Source organism: Triticum aestivum, chromosome 7B, assembly GCF_018294505.1.
Source record: "Triticum aestivum cultivar Chinese Spring chromosome 7B, IWGSC CS RefSeq v2.1, whole genome shotgun sequence".
Taxonomy (NCBI): domain Eukaryota; kingdom Viridiplantae; phylum Streptophyta; class Magnoliopsida; order Poales; family Poaceae; genus Triticum; species Triticum aestivum.
Genome location: NC_057813.1, coordinates 735,948,459 through 735,950,354, shown reverse-complemented (window position 1 = coordinate 735,950,354; position 1,896 = coordinate 735,948,459).

Genomic DNA, 1,896 nt, shown 5'->3' with positions numbered 1-1,896 from the left:
CTGTGGATTTGGCCCGGATGTTGCTCCCGGGTGTCCCTATGGGCCGAACTGACACAACCGGGTGGAGAGGTCCACTGGTCAAAGCCCGTCCGTGGGAAGTCAAAGGGCTAGATCTCGTGGTCAACCGCTCCAGGGTTAGGCGGGACGGGGCCCTGGGGGTAGCAATCCCACAGGAGCGTCGTACCGGGCCCTCATACATGCGGGGTGGTGTTGTGGCATGTCCAAAGAGGAGGCAAGCGTCTCCGGTGTGTGGCCCCCCTCATGGACGGCGCCGTCGCCGGCACCGGGAGGGGGGAAACGGACGTGTCGGGTCTACACGGTGTGGATATGTAGCTGTGGGTTTGACCCGGATGTTGCTCCCAGGTGTCCCTCTATTGTTGGCCCCTCCCCCTTCACTCACCTGACGAACTAAGCTACCCCCGCCCCCACCCCCACCCTCACCGTCGACGACCCCCTCCCCCTTCACTCACCTGACGAACTAAGCTCCAGATCGAGCACGCGATTGAGGGCGGCCATGGCGCTCCCATACCCGCGACCAGGCCACGGCCTTGGCGGACGAAGCTGCTCGAATTCGGCCCCTCCCCTCCCCTCCCCTCTGTGTGGTTCCGGGAGAGGAGAGGGCCGAGCGATTTAAAAAAAATAAAAAATCTATATGAAATAGTAATACATAAAAAACATAAAAAAGGGAAGATATAACTATAAAAAAACACTATATGAAATAAAAAGGAAAAATATAACTATAAAAAAACATTGAAAAACCTAAAAAAGGGAAAAATATAACTATGCCGACGGCAAAGCCGGCGGCATAGCTGCGGCCATTGGGGGTGTTTCACGCGGATCGCTGACATGGCATCTATGCCGACGACAGCCGTCGACATAGATTGCCTTATCCCCTCGCGCGCTGCCCTGTCCACTTGTTCTCCCCAGCTAGCTAGCGCCCGTCCCTGACTACACCCGAACTGCTCGTCGCCGTCGCCGACTCCCCGCCCCTGGTCGCCGCCGCCGCACTCACCCCCGCCCTCTACTGCTGCCCACTCGCCGTCGCCGCACTCGCCCACGCCCCTGCCGCCGCCCACTCGCCTCGCCCGCACCCCTTGCCGCCCCCACCCTCGCTGCCGCCGCCTTACCCCTTGACTCTCCGCCCCTTGCGGCCGCCGCCACACTCGCCCCCGCCCCTACAGCCGCCCACTCCACCCTACCCCCTCACCACCGCTACCCACTCGACCCTGCCCCTGCGTCGCCGCCGCCCCACTCGCCCCGCACCCGCGCGCGCCGCCGCCGCCTACTCCACCTCGTCCCCTACCGCCGCCGCCCTGCCCCGGCCTCGGACGCCCTGCCCCGCCCCGACTCCCTGCCTGCTCCTTCTCCGGTGACGTGAGCTAGCCTTTTTTTCAATTTATTTCATTTGTTAGATGAATGCTACTGTTAGATGCATGGATGGATATTAGATGCATGGATGAATGGATATTAGATGTGTATGCTAGATATATGAATAAAATGTAGTTTTTTTGTTTTGTTTAGTTTTTATTAGGTTTGTGAATGGATGTTAGTCAAGTTAACAAATATTTTACACACTTAGTTTGTTAAATATAGATGAATAGATTTTGGTTAAGTTTGTGATAGATGGATGGATATTGGTTAAGTTAGTATTTGGTCAAGTTAGTGTTATGGTCATGTTGATTCATATATAAGAAGCAAATCGAGGCACTTGGTTTCTAAAATACTTAATAAAGATTTTTTTTGCAATTTGACATGTTGTTTCATGTCGACTCATAATGTTGTGCCAAATGGTTAATGTGAGGTGAAGACCTAAATTTTTTCACTTGATGGAATTAACAGGATTTGTGGTGTTCCATCTTCGTGGAGTGACCGTCGACGTCGGAGGTGTTGGTCCAC